Raw genomic sequence first — 17,206 nt, forward strand, 5'->3', positions numbered from 1 at the left:
TGCCTCCCATAAGAGGTGAGGTTGCCTTTCACTGAGAGTTACCCATAATGCTCAGTTCATGGTGAGCTAGAAGCAGGCGAAGAGCTAGTGTTAAGGGCCAGGCAATCGTGCCAACAACTGGCCCGGCGCATTGGCCCAGGGAGGTATTGTGTGTGAGTGGACATGCTGGCTGGTCCTGCATGGGTGATGTTATGGAGGGATATGGAATGTTTCAACCTAATAAACCCAAAGGAACAGGAGTATTGACACTGAGCTTCCGAGAACTTCATCCTGTGACCGAAACTCTCTTTCATCATTACTTAGTGTTACGCATGGTTGGCCACCTGACTTCAGAGACTCCCTGATAGCTGTACAGTTAGGTCTAAGGATAGAGAAAGGGCTGCCAGAGTAAAGCTCTCTCTGGGCTGGCAAAATGGGGCTGACGAGCCCATGCAATGTCCAGGGATGTACTGTAGACACCCCTCTAGTTAAATTCACCTAAACACCATCGTTATTCTCATTTTCCTGGAGCCTCAGAAGAGAGGAGGGGCTGAGGAAAAGGGAAGGCCGGCCTGACCGCCCTGAGCTGAAGTCTTTGTCCACCTTCACAAGCTTTTCCTCTGTCCTTGGCCCCACCCGGCATTGCCTGTCCACTGAGCTACTGCCCCAAGGCCCTTCTTCAGGGCCAAGCCACCCGCCAGAACTCAGGCAGCTTTGTTGATGGCCGGGGAGTGGGCAGAATCAGGCATCTGTGGACTCTCCACTTCCTCTTTCTCCAGGAAATGAGCAAGGACCTAGCTCAAGTGATTCATAGTGAAAGGCTGTTGTAAGCTGACGATGCCGGGCCAGGCCCTCTTCCCTCAAGCCTGGGGGCTGGCGATTGCCTCGGGGGGCACCCATGCCATCTGAGGTCTGCAGGCCCTGACCGACACACCTCTGGGTAGGTTACCTTGCTCTTGACAATGCCAGGCCAACACAGAGGTGGGCATGGGGGTTCTGTCTGTGAGGGTGGTGCCTCCTGCCACCTCCTGCAAGGCTGAGCATGAGTGCACATGACCACCGAGCTGACCTGGGTTTGTGGATGAGGGAGAGGAGGTAAGCTGATGAACCGGAAGTTTATGCAGGGTGGGCGGCGCGTGTGGTCAGGCCTCTCTGATGCCTGGCTCTGCTGGGGTGTTTGCTACTGTTCCGACAGTTTGCTGAAACAGGCCTGGCTCCAGCCCCATTGCCCCCCTCCTCCAGGGCAGGCCCTTTCTGCTCCTGCTGCCGAGGAAGACCAGCCACACCTGGGAGCTGTCTGTGCCAACTGCCCAGGACAGAGAGGCCAGCTGGCTGAGCCTCCTTGCCCAGCCACGAGTAGGCCTCTGAAGGGTGCTGACAGTGGGGGCCACTTCAGATTGGTCCCCAAGAGAGCTGGCTCTGTCCTGGCCCTGTGGTCATTCCCGGGGGTCTGGTAAGTAGGTGCCTCTTTGGGTCTCTCTTTCCTCACCTGAGTCAGCACATTAAACCCTAGAAATGCCAACATTTTCTGAATAAGCAGGCCTCCTGCTCACTGAGAACTGGCTCTCCTCCTCTCCCTGAAGCCCACCTCGGTGAGCTCTGAGCCAGTCCTTGTCCCAAGCTCTCTGAAGTGACGAGCTACTCCAGTGGCTAAGGATGCCATGTATAACCCTTTCCACGGAGCACTTTAATTTCAGTATGATTTTCTGAATAGTCGTCCATTTAATTTTTCAACAAATATTTATTAAAAACCAATTTCTGCCAGACACTGTTAAAGGCAACAGGGTCAGTGACGGGGCCAGTGGCGCTGGGTGCATGGGCTGAAGTGGGATGGAGAGCAGCAGGTGAGGGTGTGGGTCAGGAGGCTGGGGAGGATGTGCCTTCTGGTGGAGGCCTGAGGAAAGGGGCCTGAGCCCTGCGGGTGTCTGAAAAGCCATCTTGGCAGGGGATAGAGAAGGCCCAGGCGCAGGGTGGAGGCCCGCTGGAGGCCAGCGTGGTGGAGAGTCATGTAGATGACCGGCCAGGGGCAGGCCTCCCTGTCCAGAGAGAGGACTTGGCTGTACCTCCTGACTTGGGACGTGTTTAAATGTTGACGAGAGAGAAAAGAAAATTGGAGAAAGTGCATAGGTCTGAGGAGTAGCAGGATGTGGGCCTGAGTGCTGCCGCTTGAGTGTGTTCTTAGAATCTCAGCATCTTCGACGTCCTTGTGTGCTTGTCCTTCTCCCCCTCTCTTCACAGAAAATGACTGTCCTAAATTCGGGGCGTATTCCCTGGAGTTTCTTTATAGATTTACTTTGTACATTTAAATCGCGAAACATGTTATCTAGTTTTATAGGTTTTTGAACCTTGTAATAGCAATTAAATATTCTTTTTTTTTTCCCAATACTCAACTGAGGACATTTTCATTGATGTTTAAAGTGAGGGGAAGGGAGTGAGAGAAAGAACGAGAGAGAGAGAGAGAAAGAGAGGGAGAGAGAGAGAGAGAGAGAGAGAGAGAGAGAGAGAGAGAGACATTGATAGGTTGCCTCCTGCATGTGCCCTGATTAGGTCCAGGGATTGAAACCACAACCTAGGTATGTGCCCTGATGGGGAATCAAAACCGAGACCTTTTGGTGCATGGGACAACACCTCCTACCAACTGAGCCATACTGGCTAGGGTGGAATTAAATATTTGTTTAAGACTCGCTTAATTTACTCAAAATTATGTTTCTGAAATTCCTTCATATTGTTGTATGAGCCTCTAATTCATTCGTGTTCATGCCGTATAGTATTCTGTTATGCAGGAATAAATCTCAGTATACTTCTCCAAGTCACCACTGATGGGCAGTTGGCTATATCTAGGCTTTTGTTTTTCCTATTATGAGCTGCTAGGGGCTCTAGCACTTGTAGGTGCTGCTAGGCTTCTCCTAGCATGTGTGCAAGACCTCCCTTGCATATATGCTCTGAAGTGCAACTGGTAGGTCATAGGGTACCTGTATCTTCAGCCTCGCTGAATAAACCAGCATCATGTGTCATTTCTCCACCCATCAGCAATGTGTAAAAGTTTTCATTGCTCCACATCTTCACCAACTCTTGATGTTGTTAGAGTTTCTATTTTTTGCCAATCCAGTGAAAAAGAGACTATCAAACTATGTTTAAATTTACATTTCCTCAATTACTAGGGTTGGGCATCTTTTTATATGTTTATTGGTCATTCTGTGTTCCTTTCTTTGGTTCAGATTTTTGGCCCATTTCTCTATGGAGGTCACCTGTCTTTTATCCTATTGATTTACTGTAATTCAATCCATATTTGGATATTAATCCTTTATCATTTATGTATGTTGAAATACTTTTCTCTTGTTTGTGCCTTGTATCCGTATATTCTTTGTGATTTATATTAATGACCAAATACCTTAATTTTAAACAAGCTTGATTTATCCATATGTTTTTTATGATACATATTTACTTGAAATTCTTCACTATAAACTTACAAAAGTATTCTCTCACATTATTTAATAATTTTTAAAATAATTTTGATGTCCACATGTAAGTCTTTAGTTGCACCTGGAAGTATGTTTTCTGTGTGGTGTGATATGGGGAACATTCCATTTTATTTTGTTTTTCCTGTGGATAACCAAGAGTCTTCACTCTGTTTATTAAAAAGCCATTCTTTACTCGCTGCTTTAAACAGTTCTGTTGTAAATCAAGGTGTCATGTATATTTAGCTCTGTGTCTCTATTCTGTCAATTTGTTTATCCCTTTGCCAGCACTACATTATATTAATTATCCTATATAATAAAAGCCTAATATGCAAATTGTTTGACCGGGAGTTCGACCACTCACTATGACATGCACTGACCACCAGGGGGAGGCACAGAACATGGCAGGCAGCGGGCTGCAGTGGAGGCGCTGTTGACCCCAATGAGCCCCAATGAGAGTGGGACAGCGGTGCGATGGTGGAGCAGGTGAGCAGGCGGCGCCAGGCCAAAGTGGGTCTGAGTGGGGGCCTGATTGCCCCACAGATGGTGATCAGCAGTGGCGGTAGGGGGAGGGGGACAGGGACCCCACCTGGCTCCCAGGTGCTGAGGGAGTTGGGCTGGGGGCCTGGCCCTGATTGATTGCCCAGGAGGCAGGAAGGTGGAGCAGGTGAGGGGATGGTGCCAAGCCAAGACGGGGCGCCAGGTGGGACTGCAGGGCTGTGGGGCTGCGAGGCTGGGGCAGGAGCTGGGCCCTGATCTCTGCAGGCCACCCCAAGGGGCCCCACCCATGCACGAATTCATACACTGGGCCTCTAGTAGGCTTATAATGAAATTTGATATTTGGGAAAGTCCCCTCTCTTTTTTTTCTTCTTCCATTCTGTCTTGACATTCTTGACACTTTCTTCCTTCATATGAATTTTAGAATCAGCTTTTTAGGTTCAACAACAAAAAACCCTATGTTCAGATTTGACTGGAAATATAATTTGGAGAGAATGACTCCTCCAATTTATGAACATGGTTTATCTCCTCACTTATTTAGGTTTTCTTCAAATAAAATTTAATTTTTCTTCATAAAAGTAGTGTCTATGTGGCCTAGATTTATCACTAAGTAGTGTATATTTTTAAATAATTTCAATTGTCATTAAAGTATTTTTTTACTCTTGGTGAGTTATACTTGCATTTTAAAAAAGAATCATTTCAGCTCTTCTACGGGGAGCAAAGGGAGAAGCAAGACTACCAGTTAAGAGGCCGCCGTAACGTCTTCAGCTGTAACACAGATCTTGGCTAGAGGTGATGGTGGCTTGCCCCAAGTGACAGTAATGGAGACACTGAGACCGGTCCGAGTGGTGAGAGTCCAGATACTGTCTAAGAATCAGATTTGATGATGTTTTAAATGTAGGATGTGGGAGAGAGAAGCTAAGATGATTAGAGGGAGGGAGAGAGTGGCGTTGTCATTTACTGAGCTAGGTCAAGGGCAGAAGGAGCATATGTGCCAGGTGGTGGTTATTCCAGAATATAGGTTTGAGCACACAAAGGTGGTGCTACCTATTAGACATGAAGTGGAGAAAGGAATCTGGGCTCCTTATGCCCCCAAGGACCTTCATGGTAGAAAAGCAAGGCAGCTCGGCCATCTGAGGAGAGTGGGGAGAGATCTTGTGCAGTAGGGAATGGAGGAAGACCATAGACCTGCCCCTCATTTTTCTTACAACTAGGGCCTTGCATTTATCTCCCTCTAAGTGCTGCAAACCTCAAAATGCTCCCGTACTTTGCATCTGAAATGATGTCTCTAGGCAACGTCCCAAGCCTTGGCTGATGGTTCCATCTGAAGCTGTTAAAAGCCTAAGCTTCTAAGTCTAGACCTGGGCTGCCCAGTGTAGCAGCCTGTGGCCCAACCTCAAATGTGAGCAGTCTGAACTGAGATGAGCTCTAAGTGTAAAATGTACATCAGGTTTCAAAAATATTATAAACAAACAGTCAAAAGAAATGTGAAATATCTCATTAGTACTTACAATATTGATTGCATATTGAAAAGATAGCATTTTGGGTATATTGGGTTCAATAACATATTTTAAAAAATATTTTAAAACAGGTATAATTAATTTAATATATTAATTTTAACTTTGAAAAATCATTTTTAAATATTTTATTGATTTTAGAGAGACGAAGGGGAAGAGAGAGACGTCTCTATGTTGCCTCCTATACGTGCCCCCAGCAGGTATCAAACCTGCAACCCGGATATGTGTGCTGACCGAAGAATCGAACCAGCTACCCTTTTGTATTACTAGATGGCACTCCAACCAACTGAGCCACAGTGGCCAGGGCTATTTTTACTTTTTAAATATGGCTACCAAAACATTTACAATTACTCATGTGGTTGAATCTGTGTCTGGCTTTCTCGTTGTGTTGGGCAGCACCCTTCAGAGGAAGAGGCCTTGCTTCATGGGCAGAGGCTTTTGTGGGGAACACAGTTCAAGGACAGGAAGGTAGAGAAGTGAAAGGCCTTATGTCTCAAATAATTTCAAGGAGGAAGAAAATATGGAAGGCAAGAAGAATGGATTTAGTCCCTGTAACAAGCCAGGCACTGGGTAGGGCACTGCTATTTGCAAGCTCATTTAATACCACAATGAGATCAGTGTATTACGCCCATTTTTCAGGTGAGATCATGGAGGCTCAGAGAGGCAAGGTCCTTCACCTGCAGACAGTGACTCAGCTGAGTTCCACCTGCCATGAAAGCCTGCACTTTGCAGTTGGCAACACTCCCACCAATGAGCTGAGGAAACACTTCTGGGCAGCAAGAGCCAATGTTTGGCTCAAGTGTGAAACTGCCCTTTTGGCCAATGATTCATCTTTCTTTTGAGAATTCATCTTGGAAGACGATTCACAGGGAACTCAGGGATTGAGCGGGTCCTTCCCCCAGCATTGCCCGCAGAGCGGTGGAGACACTGCAGCATCGTTACCAGGTCAAGTCGGTTATGTCAGACCAACAGGATGCCTGATGGTCATGCAATCTGATAATTTAAGGAAAAGGGCGACATAGAATATGTTTATGACATAATCACAGGTGCAATTCAACTGTTTATATATCAATTATAAGTGAAATATGTTGGATGTGAAAAGTGGTATGCAAAGAAGGGATACTTTTTAATTTTTGTGTTTTAAATACGCTAATAAAATTGCCCACGTAGCACTCCAGTATCAACTTTTAAAAAGGTATGCACAGATAGGGGAAGTTTTCTGTCATTATTTCTTCAAATTGGTTTCAATATCTTGCTCTCTCTCTTCTTCTGGCACCCCCATAATTCGGATGTTGGTAAGCTTGAAGTTGTCCCAGAGGCTCCTTACACTATCTTCATATTTTTGGATTCTTTTTTTTTTTTTTCCAGTTGGGTGTTTTTTACTTCTTCATACTTCAAATATTTGACTTGATTCTTGCAATCCTCTAGTCTGCTGTTGGATCTCTGTATAATATTCTTCATTTCAGTCAGTGTATGCTTAATTTCTAGTTGGTCCTTTTTCATATCCTCGAGGGTCTCACTAGACTTATTGAGGGTCTTACTAAATTTATTTCCGGTTTCTAGAAAATTCTTGAAAAACCTTATAACTGTGATTTTGAACCCTATATCCAGTAGTTTGCTTTCCTCCATTTCTGTCATTTGTGACCTGTTTCTTTGTCTCCACATTTTGACTGCTTCCCTGTGTTGATAGAGTGGCTTTCTGTGCTAGATGTCCTATAGGGCCCAGTTGCTCAGCCTCCCCAATTACCTGAGGTGGACACTCTTGGTGCACCCCTTTGTGGGCTGTGTGCACAGTCTTGTTGTAGTTAAGCCTTGATTGTAGTTGGTATCACTGGGAGGAATCGACCTCCAGGCCAAGTGGCTGTGAGAATCAGCTGTGTCTATGGTGGGAGAACTTCTGTGCTGGAGACACCCTTCTGGGGCAAGACTTGCTTCAGTGGGGCTTTGGTGCTTACTGAATCTGCCCCCTGAGTGTGTCCCTTATGGATCTGAGGAGAAATAGAGTTACAAGTCCAGGAAATGCAGAGAACCCCACACAAAAGAAATCCAAAGAGGACCACACCAAGAAACAACATAATTAAAATGCCAAGAGTAAAAGACAAAGAGAGAATATTAAAAGAAGCAAGAGAAAAACAGTTAGTTACCTACAAGGGAGTACCCATATGATTGTCAGCTGATTTCTCAACAGAAACTATGCAGGCCAGAAGGGAGTGGCAAGAAATATTCAAAGTGATGAATAGCAAGAACCTACAACCAAGATTACTTTACCCAGCAAAGCTATCATTCAGAATTGAAGGTCAGATAAAGAGCTTCAAAGATAAGAAGAAGCTAAAGGAGTTCATCAACACCAAACCATTATTATATGAAATGCTGAAAGGTATCCTTTAAGAAGAAGAGGAAGAAGAAAAAGGTAAAGATAAAAGTTATGAACAACAAATACATGTCTATCAACAAGTGAATATAAAAATCAAGTGAATAAAAAATCTGATGAACAGAATAAACTGGTGAATATAATAGAACCAGGGGCATGAAAAGGGAGTGGACTGAAAATTCTCAGGGGGAAAAGGGTGTGGGGGCGTGGGAAGACTGGACAAAAATCGTACACCTATGGATGAGGACGGGGGCGGGGCAGTAAGGGCAGAGGGTGGGGTGGGAACTGGGTGGAGGGGAGCTATGGGGGAAAAAAAGAGGAACAACTGTAATAATCTGAACAATAAAGATTTTTTTTTTAAAGGGTATGCACAGAATGTAGGAGATATGCAGAGCAGGAAAGACATGTTCACATGAAAAGCTGGGTTGCGTAGTCGGTCAGAGCATTCCGAGGTAGCGCGCCAGGCTACCCCTGGCCTCCTGAGCGGCTGGGAGACAGGTGTAAGGGGGGGGGGCGGTGACCCGGGGGGAGATGCAGTAGCTGGGCAGAACGAGTGACCAGGCCTGCAGCTCCAGGTGCATGTCCCACCCGTGCTGGGCGTCGGCGCAAGCGCAGCAGCTGCAGCCACAGGCTCAGGAGTGCGGAGAGAGCAGGAGCTGAGAATCAGGTATTTAAAAGAAAAATCCAAACCCACCAGGGGTGCTACCCTGCAACCCGAAAGCCCCGAGCCCCAGCTTATCTGTTTTTCCGTCCCACAGGGTCTCCAGGAGACCTTTCGTTATGTAAATGGCACAAACCAGGGGAACGGAATTGGGGCCGCACTTCGTCTTGGGACCAGAGGGGAGAGAGGCAGTCACCCTCAGTCTCTCTACTGCTTCATTTGCCAGGAAGGGATCCCTTCACAAGCGCCCCTTTAAAACATCGCCTTCATTCCAAGAAATACTTTTTTCCTCACACAATTTAAAGTGTCAGAATAGTCCTATTTTTGACGTGTGTTTAATGTAATGATCCACCCCCCCCCTCCATTTATTAACAGGGTGCGGCATTTTATGATCCATCACAGTGCAGAGCTGCGGCAGGAATGAGAAAGCACAGTCCTGAGTCAGGAGATGTGTAGGAGTGAGTGACGACTGCCAGCCTAGGCAGGGGTTGCTGGGAAATTGATGCCTTTGGGAATGACACTCACTTTCACTCTGCCTAACCCCACAAGTGACTCACTCCCAGGCACCTCGCCCCTGCAGGGATGATCAGGGATGTTGGAAACCCCGTGCACCCGGTGGAATTACCATGAGATCACTCGTGGATGCAGCTTTGCAAACTGCAAAGGGCTGGCATGAGCTGGTGGTGGCTGCTTTCTAATCACAGCTGGCCGGTGGTGCGGGTGTCAGGAGTCAGAGCTGGAGAGAGGAGCTGGAGAGAGGAGCTGGCTGTTTTGGTTGGGGCATCAGGGAAGCCTGTGCCGGTAGGCAGGGAGCTGTGTTTTGAAGGCAGCAGGATTTAGATGTGTGGAGTCGCAGGAGGGGTATCTCAAGCAGGGTCACTGAGTAAAGGCCAAGGGTCAGAGCGAGATCCCACTGGGGGTGCATGGGAAATTAGGCAAGGCTGCGGGTAGGTCATCCAGGGCCCCCACTGGGAATGCTCCTAGAGAATAGGGGGCCATGGATAGAAGACACTGGAGCAGGGAAGGGAGTGACAGATGCTTCCAAGTCCATGTGGGTGGGGAGGGGGCAGTGGCCTGGGTAGAGCAGCCTGCCTAGCAAGGCTGAGAGATGGAGAAACAGTGGCGGGGGGTTGGGGGGAACGGCAGCCCCAGGGATGGCAGGGGCCTAGGCCCCCTGGCTCACTCCCTGCTGCAGAATTCTGAGGTTGCTTGGCTTTTTGGTGGTGCCCTCGGGTGCATGGTCCCATCTCCTGGGCATGTGGGAGAATTAGGTCTGGGCTGAAAATATTCCTGACACATTGAGACTTTGCCAGCCTGTGGGAGACTCATTCTGGTTGAACAGATGCCCAGGTCTCATGCAGGCTCTGAACACGAGTCTAATATGACAAGTAGCCCTCAATGGTGGACAGACCCTAAGGAGCCTCAGGTTACAGGTGGGTCTGAGTCACGGAGAGGCCGGGAGATGGCCCAGGGGCTGCTGCGCTGGCCCCGCTGCCAGCACTTCCCTCGCTCTGCACTTTTGTGGACAAGCATTGGCTGCAAAGTTGCATCTGAAAGTGTCTTTTTCTCACTACCCCAAAAGCAGAGTTTCCCGGACCTAGTCCTTCTGGACAGCAGGGAGCCCACCACAGCTGCTAGCTCTCTGTGGGACGTAGGTGGTCTGTGCTCATTTCGGTATGTGTTCTTTGATCTGCGAGAATTGGTAATTATTCTTTAATTTAATAATTAATTCCATGAGACTTAAGAGATGCTTAATTCCTTACATACCAGGAATGCATTCTTCCAGATACAGTTGAAAATTTAGTGACCTTTGTGCATGTTTTCTGACCAAATCACACTTAAAATTTAATAAGCTAAACAGGAGGATTGTGTCAACTAACCAATCCCGGAAATCTTTTCATCACTCACCTTAACCAGCACCTGGGCAGTATAAAGGTGCCGCAGATTCCTGGTGGTTCCAGGTTGGAGAGCGAGAAGCCTGGAGGGCGGGTGACTGGTGCTGGCCTGGCGGGCTGCAGGTGTCAGCCCAGGGAGGGACCGGCCAGCTGGTGCCTGCCTTGTGCCGAGACTAACAAAGCAGCCTGGTGGCACTGGGGTCTCTGCTCTTCCCTGGAGGATTTGTGTCAAGCTGAGCAGGGGTTGTGAAGGGGTGAGGAGCTTCGGAGTCAGAAAAGTCTGGGTTTGACTTTAATCCTGAGGCTTATTGGCAGTTTGATTTCAGATAAATTACTTATTTTCTCTGAATCTCAGTTTCTTTGAGTCTTACTTTTCTCATCTCTATAATGGGACTAATGATGTCTACCATATACATTTTCTAAGATTAGAGAACATTGATGGTATTCTTGATTAAATTAAAATTTTTATTACAGTTGACATAGAATATTATTTTGTATTAATTCAGGGGTACAGTATAGCAGTTAGACAATGATACACTGCACATAGTGGTTATGGTCATTCTACCAAAGCAGCACTTCCTCCCTGGAGACAGCTATGGACTAGCTCCCGCCTTGGAGAGGCTCCCAATTATGGGGCTGAGCTTGTTACCTGTGCGGTCACAGGCCCGTGTCCCAATGTTGAGAGGGTAGCACAGTTGAAGCTAAGCTTCAAGGGTGTGCCCAGGGGAACTGCTCCCTGAGAGTGTTCGGGAATGTGGAAGTTGGTACACATACCGAGATACAAAACTGCGTCCCTTCCGCAGGCCACCATGAGTTCCTACATTCTGTTAATGTTGCAAAAACCACAGAGGTGTGTGCTGGCCAGGAGTGCATGGGCTGGAATCTGAAAAAGGAAGTGTTGAGGGCCACGGTTCCTGACAATTGGAGTCCCATCTTAGTCTTCAGGGGAATTCCTGAACTTCTGGAAAACACCTGAGCTGTCTCTTTCTCTCTCGAGTCATGTCAGGAGGATGTAGGGCCCTGGGCTCTGCGGTTCTTAAATGCAGGGGGTGGGGACACTTCCTAACTGAGTGGGTTTGGGGCAACACGAAGTTGATTTCTGGCCAAGCCCTAGTTCTCATCCCAGCCCCGTGCTTCAGAGCCCTCAGGGCACCTTTGGTACTGACCACCCCCCTGCTGCCCCTGCCCGCGTCTGCAGGGCTATGGTTGTCCTGCCTGCCCTGCTGTGCAGCCCCTGCATGTGTTCTTGTTCTGGCCCTGGAGCCTAGCTCTTGAGAACAGCACTTCTGCTCAGGGCTTGCAGCAATGCAAGAAACAACCTAGATGACAAGACATTTCTGATCCCCATGGCCGCTCTGAGGCTCTGAGGCATCTCCTTGGGCGTGGTCCTCAAGGTGTGGCCCCTGGTGATATTCAGGGGCCTGATCACTGGTGGCCTCCCACGTGTGGCCCCAGGTAGTCCCCAAGGTGTGGCTCGTGGTTTTTTGAAGGCATGTTCCTTTACAGTCCTCCAGGTGTGGCCCCTGGTGGTCCTCCAGGTGTGGTGTTTGGACCAGCTCTTTGATATCACCTGGAATCTTGTTAGAGATACACATTCTTATCCAGACCCACTGAATCAGAAATTCTGGCACGGATTCTAGAAATATGGTTTTAATAATCTCTTCAGGCAAGACTGACACAAGTTTCCAGACCACTGCCTTCAGGAACTCCTTCCCCAGAGGCAGGCTGGAGGCTGAAGGTCTGCCTATTGGCCTGCAGTGATGCCTGAAGACTGGCTGCCACCCCAGCAGGGCCTGCCACAGGCAGGTCTCAGAGCATGACCTCTGCCAATGCTTTCCTCACGTGGAAAGCTCAACTAGCATGCCCTTCCCGTTCGTCTCCGAGTTTACTGGTGCTCCTCCCTTTGCATACAGTGTGACTGTGCTCCTGGGGCTTGTCCTATAGGGATTCGATGCTCTTGGCTGCTTTCTATACATTCTTGGGGTCCATGTTGCCCAAGCACTTCCACCTCCTGTTTCCTCCGGTCTTGTCGTATCTCACTTGTGTCTCCCCTTCCATACTATGTCCTCTCTTCCCAGAGCTAACCCAGGTGTGGACACAGAGCATATATTTTGGAAATTTACCCCTAATCAGATGTACCATTGGCAAATATGTTCCCCCATGCAGTGGGCTCCCTTTTCATTTTGGTGATGGTTTCTTTTGCTGTGCAAAAGCCTTTTATTTTGATGTAGTCTCATTCACTTATGTTCTACTTAGTTTCTCTTTCCTAGGAGATGTATCGGCAAATATATTGCTGTGAGAGATATATGAAATTTTGCTGCCTATGGTTTCTTCTAAGATTTTTATGTTTTCCTGACTTACATTTAAGTCTTTTATCCATTTTAGTTTATTCTTGTGTATGGTGTTAGTTGGTGGTCTAGTCTCATTTTTTTTTTTTTTTGCATGTCCTTGTCCATTTTCTCCAACACTATTTATTAAAGAGACTGTCTTTACTCCATTGTATGCTCTTGCCTCCTTTGTCAAATATTAATTGACCGTAATGGCTTGGGTCAATTTCTGGGGTCTCTGTTCTGTTCCATTGATCTATATGCCTGTTCTTGTGCCAGTAACAGGCTGTTTTGATTACGGTGGCTTCATAGTATAACTTCATATATGGTATTGTAACCCCTCGAACTTTGTTCTTCTTTCTCAAGATTGATGTGGCTCTTTGGGGTCTTTTTTTGGTTCTATATAAAATTTTGGAGTATTTGTTCTAGATCTGTGAAATATGCCATTGATATTTTAATAGAGATTGCATTGGGTTGTATGGACATTTTAATAATGTTGATTGCCTTGGGTAGTATGGACATTTTAATAATGTTGATTCTACCAATCCATGAGCATGGTATATTGTTCCACTCATTTATATCTTCCTCTATCTCTTTTTTCAGTGTCCTGTAGTTTTCTGAGTTACAGGTCTTTTACCTCCTTGGTTGAGTTTATACCAATGTATCTTAAATTTTTTTGTTGCAATGGTAAATGGGGTTGTTTTTTTAGTTTCTCTTTCTGAGAGTTCATTATTAGTGTATAAAAATGACATAGATGTTTGGGTATTAATTTTGTATCCTGCTACATTGCCAAATTTATTTATTAAATCTAGTAGTTTCTTGATGGAATATTTAGGGTTTTCTATGTATAATATCATGTCATCTGTGAATAAGGACAATTTTACTTCCTTCTTTCCAATTTGGATGCTTTTAATTTTTCTTTCTTGTCTGATCACTGTGTCTAGGACTTCCAGTACTATATTGAACAGAGTGGTGAAAGCAAACAGCCTTGTCTTATTCCTTGTTGCTGTTCTTGGGACAAAGTTTTAGTTTTGCCCATAGAGCATGATGTTGGCTGAAGGTCTGTTATATATGGCCTATATTATGTTGAGGTTTGATATCTCTATTACCACTTTGCTGAGAGTTTTTATCAAAAAACCGTGTTGGATTTGTCTAATGCTTTTTCTGCATCAATTGATATGGTTATATGATTTATGTTTTCCAATTTATATATGTGATGCATCACATTTAATGATTTGCAAATATTCTACCAGTCTTGCATCCCTGGGATAAATCCTACTTGGTTATACTATTTTTAAGGTATTTCTGAATCCAACTTGCTAAAATTTTGTTGAGAATTTTAGCATCTATGTTCATCAGGGATATTGGCCTGGAATTCTCTTTCTTTGTAGTGTCTTTATCTGATTTTGGAATGAGGCTAATGTGGGCCTTGGAAAAAGAGCTTGGAAGTGTACCTTTCTCTTAAATTTTTTGGAACAGTTTGAAGAGGATAGATGTAAGTTCTTTGAAAGTTTGGTAAAACTCCCCTGTGAAACCATCTGGAATAGGACTTTTGTTTCCTGTGAGATTTTTGTTTACTGCTTCAATTTCATTAGTTGTTATTGGCTTACTCAGCTTTTCTGATTCTGCCTGAAGACTGTATTTGCAAGACTGTATTTTTCTAGGAATATGTCTATTTCATCCAGGTTGTCCAACATTTTAGAATAGTTGTTCATTATTTTTTATGATACTTTGTATTTCTTTGGGGTCATTTCTAATTTTGTTTATTTGGGTCCTCTCTCTTTGTTTCTTGATGAGTCTGGCTAAAGGTTCATTAATCTTAATTATCTTTTCAAATAACCAGCTTTTGGTTTCATTGATTTTTTTTGTCTCTATGTCATTTATTTCTGCTCTGATCTTTTTATTTCCTTCCTTCTACTTACTCTGGCTTTTCTTGTCCTCTTTCTAATTCTTTAAGTTTAGGTTAGATAGTTTATCAGAAGATTGTCTTATTTATTTATTTTTTTTAAGGTAGGCCTGTAATGCTATGAACTTCCCTCTCAGGACTGCTTTCACTGTGTCCCACAGATTTTGGGTTTTTGGGTGTTCATTTTTATTTGTTTTCTGGAAGTTTTTTTTTTATGTCTTTCTTGATCTCTTTGATAACCCATTCATTGTTTGATAACATGTTATTTAGCTTCCAAATGTTTGAATGTTTTTGAGTATTTTTATTGGAGTTGATTTCTAATTTCATGCCATTGTAACCCAAGAAGATACTTGATATAATTTCAATCTTCTTGAACTTGTAGAAACTTAGTTTGTGTCCTAATACATGGTCTATCTTTGAGAATGACCCATGTGCATTTGAGAAGAATGTATATTCTGTAGCTTTGGGGTGAAATGTTCTGTATATGTCAATTAATTCCACCTGATCCAATGCATTGTTTAGGATCTTTGTTTCCGTGTGTGTGTGTGTGTGTGTGTGTGTGTGTGTGTGTGTGGTTTTTTTTTTTTTTGTGTGTGTGTGTGTGTCTATAATAACTATCCAGTGAAGTCAGTGGGGGATGTTAAAGTCCTATAATATGATTGTATTACTCTCAATCTCTCCAGAAGTTTTTTTTTTTTACTTATTTAGGTGTTCCTGCATTGGGTGCATATATGTTTACCAGAGTTATAGCCTCTTGTTGTATTGATCTCTTTAGTATTATGAAGTGGCTTTCATTGTCTCTTGTTATGGCCATCATTTTGAAGTCTATTTAATCAGATATGAGTATTGTTACCCCAGTTTTTTTCCCCCATTTTAATTTGCCTGAAAGATTTTCCCCCATCCCTTCACTTTCATTTTGTATGAGTCTTTTGTTCCAAGGTGGGTCTCTTGTAAACAGCATATATATGGGTCATGATTTCTTATCCATTCAGCTAACCTATGTCTTTTGATTCGAACATTAAAGCTATTTTAATTTAAGGTTATTATCTGTTACCATTTTTATTTTTTATGCATCTGTTCTTCTCTCTCTAGGTTTTCTTCTTACAACAGTGTCTTTAGCATTTCTTGCAGTGCTGAGTTTGTGGTAATAAACTATTTTAGCCTTCTTTTGTCTGAAAATCTCTTTATTTCACTTCAATTTTGAAGATAGCCTTGCTGGATAGAGTAGTCTTGGGTTCAGTGCCTTGCTTTCATTACTTTATATACTTCATGCCACTCCCTCTATCCTGAAGTGTTTCTCTGGAGAAATCAGGTGACAGCCTAATGGGAGCTCCGTTGTAGGTAACTTTCTGTCTCTCTTACAGCCTTTAAGATTATTTCTTTGTCTTTAATGTTTACCATTTAAATTGTGATGTGCTTAGGTATGGGTCTTTTGAAGTTTATCTTGATTGGGACTTAGTGTTTTGTGAATATGAGGGACTTTTTCCTTCATGAATTTAGGAAAATTTTCTGTAATTATTTCTTCAAATAGGTTCTCTACTCCTGGCTTCGATTCTTCTCCTTCTGGTACCCCTATGACATGAACATTGTTACATTTCATGTTCTTCCTAAGCTCCCTTAGATTCTCCTTTTGCTTTAAATATTTCTTTTCCAATTGCTGTCCTGAATGGGTGTTTTTTCTACCTTGTCTTCTAATTAACCAATTTGATCCTCAGCTTCATATAGCCTACTCTTGGGTACTTCCAAAGTGTTCTTTATTTCAGCTACATCATACTTCATTTCCACTTGATTTTTATTCATTGTTTCAACCTCTTTTTTCATGTTGATGTAGTTCTTATTTAGCTCCTTATAATTCTCATTTAATTGCTTATAGTTCTCCCTAGGTTGTTTGAGCACACTTATAACCATTACTTTGAATTCTTTACCTGACAAATTTCTTGCTTCCATTTCATTTAAGTCCTTTTCTGGTAATTCATCCTCTTCTTTCATTTGGGAGTTGTTCTTTGTCTCCCCATTTTTGCTACCCCTTTGTATTGGTTTCTATGTATTAGATCAGTGATGGCGAACCTTTTGAGCTCGTGTGTCAGATTTGAAAAACCCTAACTTAACTCTGGTGCCGTGTCACATATAGAAATTTTTTGATATTTGCAACCATAGTAAAACAAAGACTTATATTTTTGATATTTATTTTATATATTTAAATGCCATTTAACAAAGAAAAATCAACCAAAAAAATGAGTTTGCGTGTCACCTGACATGCATGTCATCGGTTCGCCATCACTGTATTAGATCAAACTGCAACGCCTCCCAGTCTTTGTGGGGTTCTCTTATGTAGTGGGTGTTTAATAGGACCCAGGGGTGCATCTCTTATATCTCCAGAGCCTGGTGCTCTAGGAAAGCCCCTTGTTTGAGTTAATTGGTTTCTTCTGTTGTAATTGTGTCTTGAGTGTTGTTTTCCTGTTTGTGGATGGAATATCCTCTCAGGCTAGTTGACTATGAGGCTCACACCCAGTGACATCATTCAAGCTGTTATGGATGTACTGACAGACAGAACAAAACTCAGCACCATAAAACATGAAAGAAATAAAACAAAA

The 17,206-nt window shown here is 44.1% G+C and overlaps 1 protein-coding gene across 3 annotated transcripts in view; it reads left to right on the forward strand.

Moving 5' to 3' along the window:
• Positions 1-798: 798 nt before the first annotated feature.
• WDFY4 (WDFY family member 4) overlaps positions 799-17,206 on the forward strand; it is a 256,614-nt gene continuing 240,206 nt past the window's right edge. For 2 of the 3 annotated variants that reach the window (XM_059662080.1, XM_059662082.1), the window contains exon 1: positions 1,292-1,432. The gene's annotated coding sequence lies outside the window, so the exon portion shown is untranslated. Of the gene's footprint in view, positions 920-1,291; positions 1,433-17,206 lie in introns of those variants that run through there. The other variant, XM_059662081.1, reaches the window with a different exon arrangement.

Source organism: Myotis daubentonii, chromosome 13, assembly GCF_963259705.1.
Source record: "Myotis daubentonii chromosome 13, mMyoDau2.1, whole genome shotgun sequence".
Taxonomy (NCBI): domain Eukaryota; kingdom Metazoa; phylum Chordata; class Mammalia; order Chiroptera; family Vespertilionidae; genus Myotis; species Myotis daubentonii.